The sequence below is a fragment of the Lissotriton helveticus genome, chromosome 3_1 (assembly GCF_964261635.1).
Source record: "Lissotriton helveticus chromosome 3_1, aLisHel1.1, whole genome shotgun sequence".
Classification (NCBI taxonomy): Eukaryota; Metazoa; Chordata; class Amphibia; order Caudata; family Salamandridae; genus Lissotriton; species Lissotriton helveticus.
In genome coordinates, this window is record NC_136061.1 from 1,406,592,562 (window position 1) to 1,406,606,005 (window position 13,444).

Here is a 13,444-nt window from a genome sequence, read left to right on the forward strand (position 1 = left end):
TGTTAGTAACAGCTGACCCACAGTGAGTGATCCTGAGAGAGGCATGAAACCATCTCATACCTCGCTACCAGCAAAAATAAGGAAAGCTGTAGCGAAGAAGTGACAGCTAGGTCCGATAACTCTGAGCAGCCCTGCCTTTGTTACATCCTGCCTGGAAAAGCAGAACAGTGGAGGATCAGCAGATCATCTCTTAGCTCATCCTGGACCTCCTGCCCTGTTGTAAGTGACTCTGACTGCCTCTTTATTTATAGCTGAGGTGCAAACTTTTCACATAAGTGTATTGTGTATTTTTCCGCCTTAGCGTCTTATATTACATTACCGCACTGAGTGGCTATTATTAGAATTAGTGAACTACTCCCTTTCTGTTGTGGCAGTTTTAATAATGACTCAAGAGGCAAATAAGATGTCTTGTTTGCCCGATATGTCTTTATTTTTATAGATAGAGAAACATGGTCTCGTAAACCATATACAAGGGAGACTGTTGTACAGTGTACATTGAAGTGAATTATTCGGAGAGGGGATGATCATAGGAAAAATGAGGCACAAGGCAAAAGTAATCGCCTAGGGTCACACTTTTTGGTTAAGCTTGGAAGCCAGGATTGAAACTAGTTTTCTTAATTAGACATTGTGCACTTCCAGTCCTAGGTGGATTTAACATTATTTTCACCTTCTGCCCTCAATTTTATTAGTGAGCCAAGAGGCAAGTCAGTTATCTAGTGCCAACTATACAAGACCTTTATTGTAGTTATTGATGATGGAAGGTTATGGCTGATTATACCATATGCAATAGAGGCTTTTGTATGGTGCACATACTGAATAAAATGTTGAAAGTCCTTTCAAATGTGCGACCACAGAAAAGGAGGCAAAAGAAAGAAAAGTAATTGCCCAGGGTCACACAGTTTGGGGAAGCTGTGAAGCTGTGATTGAAACTGGGGTTTCTGGATCAGGGCTCCAGAACTAGTGTTTGTAATGGGTCCTACAAAAGCTTCTGACTGGTCCAGAGGATTTTATTCAAGTGCATTCAAAATATATGTTCTATTTTTATAAGATGGGGCAACAGCATTGCAAACATCCCTATTCATTGGGCATCAGAGGACAACAAGAGTAGCATCAGAAAAACACTTTACCATCCCAGGACAGGTACAAATTGGTACCGAAAAAATTGGTTGAAGCGGAAGGTAAATGTTTATACAAATTACATCACATAAAATAAACACATTATTCAAATCGGTCTGATTTTTTTTTGCCCAGTTTATATCATATTCAGCAAAATGAAATCAATCTGTACAATTGCCAAAGGGTGCTCAAAGATGAGGTTAAAGTAAAAAGTGGTCAAAGGAGTGCTCGTGTGAAGATTTAAGAGGGTGAAGATCAAAAATTCACAATATTTAAATGCATTATTCAAAAAAACTGTCTAACCATCAGTTGCTCGTATATATGACTGAGGGGAACCTCACGGCAGTAAAGAGATACAGTAAATTAATTGCTGTTATCTACATGTGGATGTATATAAAGTAAATGTTAAAATGAGGGACAGTCGACGTTCCGACCCCAGTGGCATTAGGAGGAACAATGAATTCTTATGATGGGGTCTTCATCAGGACAGAAGGAGCCACCTATGGATTATTTAAAGGATAGTTAATGAATCGCTAAGGGTGATGGATAGGAACTCATATATACAATACGTTTATTGGCAGCAAAGGTTCACCTTATTTCCACTGCAGGAGTGTCAGTGGGTTTAATCAAAAGAAGGGGCCCGCAGGCTCCTATGCCAGAAAAAAACGACAGAGTTCACAGATGGTTTGGAGGTTCAAAGATGTGCCGAAAATTAATGAAAAGCACATCAGCACAGGGAACTGCAATATATTAATAAAGCCTGGGAAACTAGCAGCAGCAGTGCAAGCTTTACTTCCTCACAGAACTGGAACAGTATGGCAGAAGCAAAGCACGCTCTCTCACAGAAGGCAATATGTGAAATGTTCAATTTCTAGCAGAACAGATGCAGCAGGGCAGACTAGTATCAGCGTTGATCTCTCACACAACATTCAGATTTAAGGCATCAGTGAAGTGTAGGTGACAGACAGATTTCTGGAGTGGGTGCTACTGCTGAAGTCACTTGATGAACGTATAGGTGGACGAATTAGTGAATATGTACGTGATACGATGATACAATTCTTGTTTAGAAGATATCCCAAGTTTCCATCCTGTCAGAAGTCCTACTACTGTTGGAGACCTGATGTTTGTTTTGATTCTTTTTGTTGTTCCATGTACTGAGAAGTAGCCGTTATGTTGGCAATCATTGCCGTTATGTTGGCAATCATTTGGAGCAACCCCAGCAGTGTAGCTAATTATGATCTACACAGGCTACCAGGTGCCCCCCTCTTCGAAAAGGTTTTGAATTCGTGTGCACCAGGCGCTGTGCAATCTCAGGCTCGGTGCTGTGCCTGCTCAAAAAGTTGTTGGCCGTCAGTTGTCTAGTTTACGGACAGTAAACGCAAATGTGTCGCTTTTTAAATATGTGGTCCCTGTTTTAAGCTTCATGCTTGATTATTGAAAGTTGAGCAGTTATTCGGTTTGAATATGAAACACTCCTTTGTTCTAGTAAAAATGCTGTTTCCGTTGTTTCCCTATTAACACTGCATCCATTCCAAGTACACATGAAAATTGAAATTAAAGTCTTCGGTTTGCTACTTTGATGCACTCAACCTAGATTTCGGACGAGACATTTACAATTTTTTTTCTCCATTTTTCAGGCTTCCCCAGCTTTGAAACCGGTTGAAGCACGATGACACAAAATACATTTTAATCACAAATGTAACCATCTTCATACGATAAATAAGATTATAAAACGTATTTGACTAGCAGCATGGCGGCCAGAAAAGATACATTCAGAAACACAAGTCTGCCGCCTAGCTCGGTGTTTAGAATGGAAGCAACTCTATGATATCATTGGGGAACCGCGAGAAAGATAGGACTGGGTTGAAGGGTTTTCCTATTCCCCACACGAGCGCGACAAAGTGCCTGGCGGGTACAGTCACACGGAAAGGGTGCGGCTTCTTATCAACCATCGGCGATCGGCGTTTATGGCTGTAAAGTGGTCTATGAGAGTGACGTGTTTAGCCTAGATCTTCGTTGGTACCCCAAGGGCATCATCAAAGTAAGCTTCTGTTATCGAGCTTCTATGAGTACCCCCGGGGTATTATTAAGAGTGTCACTGAACTGCCGGTGAGCTCAGTCCGCGCATGCGCTCTTCACAGCCTTCATTCTGTTCAGCAGGGCGGAGAAGAGCAATGCAGTAGCGGGAGGGGGAGGCGAGCAGCCGGGATTCTTAGATCCAGAGGCCCCACCGCAGCTCTACCGTACCGGCCCGTCCAGGTCTCAACAGGTAATGATCAGTTCTACGCTGGGCAAACACGCGATCTGTTCACCTTTAGTATCTTGCGTCCATCCACTTTCAATGCCAACATCCCCGCCCCCTCCTGCCTGTGCCACCGGCTGCCAATGTCCATTCCAGCTATACCCGCTTCGGAACAGCGGTGGTGTGGTGGACGCAAGGCACACGCCACGCTGGGCAGCTGCTCATTCAAAACGTACAGCCCCATCGTTGAAAATGGCCATATAAACATGCCTGGTAAGCAAGCCTGTGTTGGCTTACCAGGCATGTTTATATGAGTTTCTACACAAGCCGGTGTCAGCCTCCGCACTGTCAGGTCTTCTTGTACAGCTAGCCCGAGTCATTCCCGTCCTCAGAGCTCTTCTAGGCTTCCTTGCGCGGCTAGACTGATCAGATCTCAACTATCTCTTTAGCCCGTCTTTAATAGCCTATAGGGACTGTCCTTTAATAGTAGAGGAGAAGATCTTGCTGGTAACCTACTGGTTAACCAGTCCCAAGACGCACTACCGACATAAGCTCGCAGGCTTTGGTACGTGGAGTTTATAAACAAAACGTAATGAATCCACAAAAGATGTGTTGAAGTTCTTGAATTTCCTTCTTTAGTAGTTGTATAGATGCTACTTTAGGACCTCGCTCTAATTGACAATTTGGATAGAATACACGAAACAGAAGATTAATATTAATTATGGGGGTATTTTGAAGGCATGTGTCAATCCTTGAGTCCTCGAGATTACTGAGCATGAAGACATATTCTAGACACATTTAGGTAAAGATGACTAATAAGTCTGATGTTAAGAGAGACATAGATAAGGAGCATATCAGCCAATATTTCATTGTAGAAATACCTGTTCAGCGTGCTCAGTATAACAGATCTGTCTCAACAAGCTGTACTTCCAGTAAAAGACTGACAAAGGAGCAAGAGATGAAATCAATTTATTGCTGTCTTTAAGATCATATTGTTTCGACCCTTCTCAATACTCCACTGAGCATGTTTCGGGTTGGCGGGCCTGGACCCAGCGGCCCACTTCCTTAGGATGTCCAGTTCAAACGGCAGATTTTCTGTTGAGGACTGATGATGTTCATGGTTGCGGCATTCTTCAGGAGCTATGTGATTTGCCATCTGTTTTGATTGTAAACAGTTTACGATTTTAAGACCTTTGACTGCTTTTTACTCCCCAGAAATGCTAGAGAATCGCATTAAATGGTCGTTGGTGACTGATGCAGGCTATTTTTCAATTGTCTTTCAAAGGGCGATTTCATAATTCAGAAATAATGGTTGAAACATTTTGATACCCTCAACTCCTGCATGTTCCCTCACCAGAGACGTATATTGGTTATGCTTTCCATAGCGATGGAAGAACAGAACTTCATGACATGGTCTGTAAGTTTCTCTATGTAAAGTGACTGCAAAAAAGGTGAAAGAAATCCATTCTGGTCTGACATGTTTCTTAGGCGCGAACCAGAAGGCAAAGTTCCAGAATGCCGTACATTGAACTAGAAAGAAAAAGTTTCAAACAATGGTTGAAGATATATATTAACACGTTTAAAACTCCCCAAGGATTCAAAAGTTGGAAGTTAGGGTGATAAGGGTTTTGGGAAAAGTAGTTTAATTATGAACCTCCTCTAAGGTTACAGTTTGTGTTGCATTATTTACACCGGTCTCTGCTTTTTGGTTTACTGCTTTCTAATTGGGATCTACTTTTTTGATCCCGTGTTTACTAAGCTTTTCAATACAGTGATGATTAAATCAACCCTATCTGATAAATGTTAAATGAAAAGGAATGTTGTAAAAAATGAATCTTTGGTTTAGGTGTTTCCAAAAGAAAATGCAAATTTAGTTTTATCAAAAATTCTCAGCATTTTAGAATTGCGAAATCCATGTTGTGTTGGGATTTTTATTACGTCTTAGATAGTTAGACCCCTTATGTACCAATTCTGGTGTAGAAGGGACACAGTTGTAATGGGTGCATCCCACCAGCTGCCAGTCCAGGTGTTTCTTGTAATCTCTGCATAGCCAGATCGATCTTGAGTAGGACATTGCTCTCTGATTATAGATAAGTTAACATTTGCATCGCATTATTATGGGCAGTCTTATTGAACAATTAAAAGATCAGCTTGTGATATAGTCATGCAGCCTGAGCTTACGTAAGCAGCAAGTTATGGTAATCATTGTAATCGTTCATGGCACAGTTTTCTTATCGGTTTGCACAACCATTAATCCACTAGGCACTTTTAATCAGTGTGAAGCACTTTTACATAACAATGATGTACTCATTTCTTTTGAGCTTGTGGTGAAGTGTAATGACAATGTCTTTGACCATCTAATATTATTTCACATTTGTAAACCACTGTGAAATTTTATGAAGCTACCTATTAATCTATTAAATATGAGATTTTTGCTTTTTAACTAATTGAAAGCATTGACTACACATCATTTAAAAAAATTAAATACTTTGAATAGTGTGACGCCTCCATTTCAAGGATTATAACATTTCTTGGCATTTCCCGACTAAATTTAATGGAATAAAATATAGTTGCATATTTTTAAATTGTTTTTATTAGTCCTTGAGGTATCCCTTTTGTAATTCGTTGATGTATCTCCATTATGTTGTTGTTATACTTGAGGCTTAATTTTTATTTGTGGCTACATTTTGTTTTCGCTTCACCTACTGTATGGAAGAAACTTAATGCCATATTTTCTGGTGGTGATCTTTCTTATAAAGAATGATCTCTGATCACTAGCTGGCAGAAATTAGGGCTGTTTTCCTTCTTTGTTAATTTGTATTCACTTTGTACCTTGGTTGTGGAATTTAATGAACTATCTACTTGTCCATGGGATAGGTTGCCTCATTAAGATACTTGTCCTGTAAAAGAAATGCACTTGTCCCTTTGGTGCCACGTAGAGTGGCAAAAAAGAATGGCAGCAATCTCATTATATCAGAGCTCCAATAATAGCCTTTCGAGTATGCCAGAGCTCGTAGTACAGTAGGGTTTGAATACTATCAATTCCCTTATTTTGACACTTGTCCGCAGATCTACATATTGGTGTTGGATGTAGTTGTAAACAATACTTCCTGGGTTGGAATGCCCTGTGAATCTGTGCATACCTACTAACTTACATGTTTTAGGGGATTTCACTACCCCTTCTCTAATCTTTTCCCATACTGAGAAAGGTTGGACTTTTTCTCCTGACAAGGGCAGCAGCAACGCTTCTTCCAGGGTTGGGGAAAAAATTGGTTAGAGGGAAATTGATTTTATAAATGCACAATATATTTTTGCATGAGCAAATCTACACATGCATATTTGCTCGTGCTAAATAAAATGCAATTAACAAATATTTTCTAGGAGTATAATTTCCTGGCCTACGTCTGTGAATTCATGAAAGCTGTAAATCTGCACTAATGCAAGGTTCTTAAACAATGGGTGCACTTTTATGACTTTCTTTTAGAACTGGGCCTTACCTCTATTAATCGGCTTCACTGTGAGTGACAACATTCTGCTCTTTCACAAGGAACATATTGGCACACAAAGTAGCTGTGTTCAGTACCAGGGACAACTGTTGCAATGTGTTCTTTTTGAGACCCAAAAATATTTTTGCCCTTGCCAGCGTTTGTTATAATGGTGAAAGCCTGGCTGCTCCAAAAACAATAAAGTATTTTTTAAAACAATGTCTAAATAAGACATACATTGACAACCAAAAGGCTGACCACCAATGTCAGACTTATTGACTTTGCCAATGCATGTTTATTTTCATGTTTCCTGTAATCTTGTTGAAACTAGTTACTGATTTTTCCATTATGAATATTATTTGATAAATACTAGCATGCTTCAAAACATTTTACTAAGTGATGCTTTAAAGAAATGGTCTCCAAAATTTCACAGTAGTTTAGCAAAACTTTTTTCCTAATTGCATTTTTTGTTGAACATTTATTTTATTTTGAAAGCAAAGAATCACCAATCTTGCTTTCAAGCTTCTGCAAATATTTGCATCTAATCAGAGCGAATTGTGGAAACATTATACACAGCCTCATATTGATAAACTTTGCAAACCTGTGTACGCATATTTATATTGGAACTACGGTCAGTAGTACAGTCAGAGCTTAGATTTCCTTAGAGTGCTCACCCTATTTTTTTATGTGTTTGCATCTTTATTAAGATTTTCATATACATACATTACATATTACGATCATATGCAACAGATGCATTAGCTAGAACTTGTGGGTTATGTTTTTATCACATTTGACACAGTCGTTTAGCTTATACTAGTAACACCATTTTTCTCATCACTCCTTAATATTTATACAAATATTTCCTTCACTGTCATTGCTGTGAGTTGCCACCTAAAATTGTGTGGTCTTTTAAATCTGTCTGGCCCTGCTAACTCACTTACTTTGACTTGACTTAATGCCTGCCCATTCTTGAAAAATGGGCTTTGAGTGATTGAGTCAACCTTTTTGGCTTTCTGACTGACTTGCTCATAGTGTTCCCCTTGCTGTCAGGGTCACCAACCTTGGCATTTAGTTGACAAGCTTCTTTGCAATATTACCCAAGATCGCTTTTCCTCTGCAGATGAAGACATTTTTCTTCACCAATGTTATTCATCCCCCCATTTTTCCAGGAGGTTCCTAGACCTAAAATAACAAGTGGTTCATATTAATATAAGATGTCTCTATCTAAGGCATTACAAATGACCAACAGAATGTGATTATGTGAATTTTATTTATGGTACTTCTAGTCAAAAGGTATTGCTCCAATGTACTTTGTAGTCTGATTCAGTTTCTTACTAAATATACTTTGGTCTGAGAGTTTTTGGTACATCAGATACATTATGCACAAATCAAATAAAGCACAAGACTTTAAGATATAATATGCTGTGAGTAAATTCAGATTTGCTCGTTTGAATTTTTAAATAGGTCTCTGTATGCAGGAGCTGGTACTAGAATAATCACCAACTGCATCATTTTCAATAGTTTTAATCTTGAAATTGGTACTGTGCATGACTCTCCTTTCCCTCATCCCATTATATTTTTTAATTTGGACTAAGAACAGAACATATTATGCATTTAAGATCAGAGAGCAGTGGAATTATGGGTATTGACAGGGACTATGGCAGCACCTTTATGGCTGTGATTTTATGATTAAGTTTAATATAGTTGGTGTGCCCCGTAGACCCTTTGTTGGGATTTGTGCAAATATAGACAGACAGTTACGCATAATGCATCTGTTAGTCCTTAATTTCTAAAATTGGTCTATGGGCTGCAACATCAAATGGTCACAATAGGGTATTACTTATTTAGGATATTTTGTAGTAAGACCTTAAGTTTGATAACATTAAGTATTGGTCTACTCTTGAAGGGAGTAGTCAGTGATTGTCAAAGAAGGAGAAGCTTAAATGCAAATTGCTGGGGCCATATTCATCTTGTTCTTTGGGACAAACAAAGTATTACACAGGGAGAGGAAAGTAAACCGTGGCACCCCGGCACCCCCAGGCCAGCGCACCACCACTTCCTGCCGCACTCCTCCATCTAGTGGCTTCCAGGCTGTATCTCTGGCCGTGTGGAATCAGCGTAAAGCCACATGTTCAACCGTGCAGCGCCCAGGCGTGTTTCGGCTCTCAGGAGTCGATGGGCATTCCCCGCCAAGAAAGGAGCTGTGCTTTTCAGTTAGTACATCACTAATAACCTTTTGGGGTTGGGAGATGCCAGTCTTCTCAGGTCTTTTCGGGTGGGCACCCGTCACCACCATCCTGGGCCCCGCCCACTTTTGAGGCCTCCCTTTGTCCACCATGTGTTTCATCAGGCCTCCCCGAACAATCTCTGCAGGTCGGATTATTGCAGGTTGCTGCTTCCACGGCTTCTGGGCTTTCACTTCTTCCCTGCAGCCCCGGGGAGGGGGTGGGCAAAAACTTCCTGCCCCGGGTCCCGCACGCGGTCACCACCCCAATGGTGCAGTATGTAGGTAAGGAGGAAAGCACTCCTCGGAGAGAGTCGGGAGGTGCCGGTCTTTTTGGGGCCACTGCAGGCCACCTCTCCACACTACTGCCACCCCGCGCCCTACTCACCTTGCAGGCCTATAGGTGTGCGGTTGTACTTCAATCACCCTGCAGGTGGGAAGGCCGGTCAATCTCTCCCCGATTTCTCCCCCCACGCGTTCAACGCCTACTGACCTTGCCGGATCAAGACGGGGGAGCGCTGCCCATTGGGTCGCCCGCCGGTCGAGCGATCTATGGCCGGGCTTCCATGGCCGCCAGTCCCCCACGTTTAATTCTGTCTTTGTGGCACTCGATGGTGCCGCCGCACTCCTCTCTCTCTGTGAGGGCGTGTGAGGGGGTCCGTCCTTGAGTCCCCTCGTCGCAGTTTTATCCGGTGATGTTAGTTATTGGGGAGGGGGGAATAGCATCGCACATCGGGCCCCCTGGCAGCCAATTCAGTCGAGGTCGCGGCTCCACCAGACCTCCGGGTCGCTGCATCCTCTTCACCTCTGCCGTTTGTGTTTGCTGCCTGGTGACACCCTGGTAACCGCCTCTGACCATCTTCCTTAGTCGTCTGGAGTGTTGGGTGCTTGGATTATTTATGGATTTGTTGGGGATTATTGTGGCGGGCCGTGGAGCGGCTTCAGTAAGCGGCCATCTCTGTCGGCTATTGGCCACGTCCCCTGTTATGTCTCTTTTAATTTGGGCAATGGATTTTCATCCCTTACAGCTGGCATTTCTTCTGTAGCTCACAATCTTGTTTGATTTTAAATGGGTTTAGGTGAAAAATCTGGACTCAGCATTCAGTGCCTTTCTGTTCACTGGAAATTCTTTTAAGATCAGCTTTTGCTGTGTACTGGACTCTTAATGGTGGAGTTAATCCCGTTTTGGGTTTGTAGACCTACATTTTTCATCTACTCATTTAGATAAGTAGCATTTGTTATGGTTGAATCCTTCTCTTCTTGACTGCTGAATGTGTGAATGCGAATATATGTTTAGAAACTTTTTGGGTACATTTCGGCAGAAGATGAATTGCGAGTTGTACTTCTTACACCACAAGATCTGCTGTGGTCCCCATTTACGCTCAGAACCTCTTTTGCTGGTCCTCCATCAGACCCACCAGATCCCCAAGGACTTCATAACAGTGGGCGGTGTTGGAGGTTATTCATCGACCTGAGGGTGCTTTTCGTAGAATAGCTTTAAGCTCCTTTAATCCGCGTGGGTTAAAGCATGCGGAATGAAAATATGACTGAGTTGCTAAGCAGTACCTGAGGCACCTTTAACTCTTTTCTACATGTATTCACCAGTGAGCGCATTATCTATATGCTTCTTCCACAAAGTCCTACAAAAGAATTCTCAACTTTCTTACTTGTCAGGGATTTTGTGTCCTAAACTGCATTTGCTATGCTTCCCACCCCCACAGCAGCCAATGGGTGTAGACGTCTGTGGGGCCTGGCCAGGAGGCGAGTTGTGTTGTGGTAGGAGGAGTTTATTTTGTTCTTCACAAGTCAGCCCAGGATCAGAAGAGCAGGGAGAGGCATGCTGTTTACTTCCATCCTGGCCATTCTTAATATTCCCTCTGGTAAAGTCCCCAGGCCAAATGGCTTTCCATTAGAATTTTTTAAGCAGTATGCCTCACTCTTGGTACTAAACCTACAATTGCTCTTAGATGAGGCACTGACTGTTGGTGAGCTTCCAAGGGATCTCTGTAGTGCCCTTATAACTGTGATCCTGAAGCTGAGTAAGTCCCTCTACACCCAATGTTCTTCCTATCATCATATTTCATTAATAAATATAGAGACAAAAGTTGTAGCATAATTCTTGGCCGCCAGACTTGCCAAAGTCTTAAACACCTTGGGACATAGTGACCAAAATGGCTCCATTCCTCCAGTACTACTAGGCATTGCTGTCAGCAGTTCTAGTGCCCCATGCTCGCTCGGGTGAGCTTGAAGGTTAGTCAGCTCTGCTGTGATTGGACTTTTAAAAATCTTTTGATTCAGTCCACTGGCCTTCAGGGTCTAGCAAAGCAAGCCTTCTGTCCCCATTATTTATAATATGTTGCAGTACTCTGTAAAAGCCCCTGGGCGCAGGTTTGAGTGAACAGTGTTGCCTACCCTTTCTCTATTGGTGGATACACAGTGGGGAGTTCTCACTCGTTGCTCTTGTAATTGAGCCCCTTTCAGAGTGGTTGCATCCAGATGCTCAGATAACTGATTTCAGCAGCGTAATGGGGTGGAAGACAGGGTATCATAATACACCAATGATTTTCTTCTATACATTCAGAGGCCTATAGAGTCTATCCATCATCATATTCAAATGCCCCATATCTATGGAGCCGCTTCTGACCTACGGGTTAGGTCTGGGAAATCCACATACCTGACTGATGGTGACGGGTGATCTACCCGAGTTATTACATACTGCCAAATTCCATTTTGCAATGGATCTCTTTCGATACCTTCGTATGATGGTGGTCAACAATGAGAAAAAGTGCTGGCATTTAAAAATTGCAGAATTTTTGCAGATGGCTAGACCTGATCTTGCAGGATGTTAGTTACCTTTAATGATCATGGGAAGAGATGCCTTCTATAAGAAGTTTACATTCCCATGTCTCCTCTGTGTTACTCAAAATTACCCCAACCCACTTGCAACACAACATTCTGAGTCCCTTAGAGCAACACTTACTAATTTCCTATGGGCTGGTACAACCCCCTCACGTTTCCTTTAAGAAATGCGTACAGTTTATCAACAAGGGTGGGTTGGGTGTTCCAAACATACAGCTAAATTGTTGGGCTTGGCAACTTGTTAGACTCAACGACTTGTTGTTTGGGCTCAATTGGACCCGGCAGTGTGCTTAGGTCTAAAACCCTAAAATTCCTTGAACTTCATTTTTTATATGGGAGCTCCCATTAGTGTGCAAGTGAAGCAGCTGCCAACCCTGTAGGGTTTCCGTGCATGGGACCTTAAAGGCTTTTCCACACTGCCTTGTGTAAGAGCACAGAGTCACATTAAAGCATTCAATTAGCTGGTGCATTCAATTAGCTGGTGAAGGAATATGAGCCCCATCACAGAATTATTTAGAGACCTGCAACATCGCCATGTCCTCAAACATTATAAAATATAACTTCATAGCAGTGTCGGAATTCATTCCATTGGAGATCAAAATTACGATGGCGCAATTGAGTAGAAAAAGTATCTCCCAAACTTATATATCTCTGCTTCTCAATGCGCCAGATTCTTATCTGCACCTAAAGGAAAAATGGGATGCAGACCTGGGATCTCTTACAGATGAAGAATGGGGCCCAGCTAAGATGGCTTCACACAGCCTGGCTATCTCAGCCAGCCTTAGAATAGTGCAATTTATATACTTTCATCATGTGTACTATTGCTCTACCAGGTTGTGGCAGATGTGTAGGGCACGCTCACTGAACTGTATTAGATGCCAAGGTGCTTGTGGCACATTCTTGTATATTATTTGGACATGTTCTAAAATACTGGCAACATGTTCAGAGAGAGTTGGCTGCTGTGGTGGGTCACACAGTACTCTTGAAGCCCACGGTGGTGCTTCTGGGTATTATGGGTGATTGTTAGGGGACCGCCTGCACTAAGTTATTGGTAGGGATTCAGATTTATGGTGGGCAAGAGTGTCATTGCATGTAAGTGAAGAAATTGTGATTCCCCCCGCTTATCATTGACTTATCAAAGGGTATTTATAGATGCTCATCTGCTGATAAAACTATTTATAAATTGCTGGTCTGTGCCACAAAACATCACAAAAGAAATCTGGGATGCATTGGAGCAAGGCAGGGACATCATGATATGATACATCTGGGAGTGAGTAGCTATACTCCATGGTGTTCTGAACAGGTTCTTGGGCGGTCGGGTGGACTGTTAAACTTCAGCACCTGGTATATCCTATCTAGCATAAGTGACCTGAATCAGGTATCCGAGCGCTTTACATAGCACCAGTTGCATTACACGAGAACACATTCATTTTTGGTTTTGTTAGGCACGGGGAGATTAAGTGATTTGATCAGAATCACAGGATGCTCAGCGTCATTGCCGAGACTCGAACCCAGTTC

The 13,444-nt window shown here is 42.1% G+C and overlaps 1 protein-coding gene across 5 annotated transcripts in view; it reads left to right on the plus strand.

Annotated features, from left to right (window-relative positions):
• Positions 1 to 3,262: 3,262 nt before the first annotated feature.
• CLASP1 (cytoplasmic linker associated protein 1) overlaps positions 3,263 to 13,444 on the plus strand; it is a 1,618,163-nt gene continuing 1,607,981 nt past the window's right edge. For 4 of the 5 annotated variants that reach the window (XM_078682063.1, XM_078682065.1, XM_078682064.1 and 1 more), the window contains exon 1: positions 3,268 to 3,385. The gene's annotated coding sequence lies outside the window, so the exon portion shown is untranslated. Of the gene's footprint in view, positions 3,386 to 13,444 lie in introns of all 5 variants that reach the window. The other variant, XM_078682066.1, reaches the window with a different exon arrangement.